Below are 824 nucleotides of genomic sequence, written 5' to 3' on the forward strand. Positions count from 1 at the left end.
GGACACGATGTGAAACAGCCATTTGGGGAGATGGACTAAACACGTGCAAGGTTGGGAGGTGCATGCCGAGCACCAACAGAGGATGAAAACAGACTCTGCAAGGAAAAGATAAAGGGAGCAGAAGAACAGAAACAACTGCAAAGGGAAGACTGAGCCGGACTATTATCCAACCTATCACATAGTTACTAGTGACACGTGAACATAGATATTTAACCTATTATTTAGCTTTTAGAGGCACATGAACAAAGGCTTTATACAATCATTATATGAATCACACGATGTGAAACAGCCATTTGGGGAGATGGACTAAACACGTGCAAGGTTGGGAGGTGCATGCCGAGCACCAACAGAGGATGAAAACAGACTCTGCAAGGAAAAGATAAAGGGAGCAGAAGAACAGAAACAACTGCAAAGGGAAGACTGAGCCGGACTATTATCCAACCTATCACCTAGTCATTAGTGGCGCATGAACAGAGATATTTAACCTATCATTTAGCTCTTAGAGGCACATGAATAAAGGCTTTATCCAATCATTATATGCGTGATTGCGTGCATGGAGAGAATCACTGTATATTACAGATAGCGAGACCGTAATAACGTGCTTCTGCTTGATTCACACTGGATCATATGGAGTCCATTTCCTTCGACAGTCCCCCCCTTTTTATCACCAGCAATAAAATCTCACTCACTGATACTATTTGACCTCGTTTGTGTCTTAATTCACACTGGGGGAACCAATCAAACCCTCCCGTCTTATCAGCCCAGGACAACCAGCTCCGAGTCTCAGAGCTCTCCCTGCCCCAGGCAGGTAGACAGGGTAGGGA

The sequence above is a fragment of the Acanthisitta chloris genome, unplaced genomic scaffold (genome assembly GCF_000695815.1).
Source record: "Acanthisitta chloris isolate BGI_N310 unplaced genomic scaffold, ASM69581v1 scaffold26292, whole genome shotgun sequence".
Taxonomy (NCBI): domain Eukaryota; kingdom Metazoa; phylum Chordata; class Aves; order Passeriformes; family Acanthisittidae; genus Acanthisitta; species Acanthisitta chloris.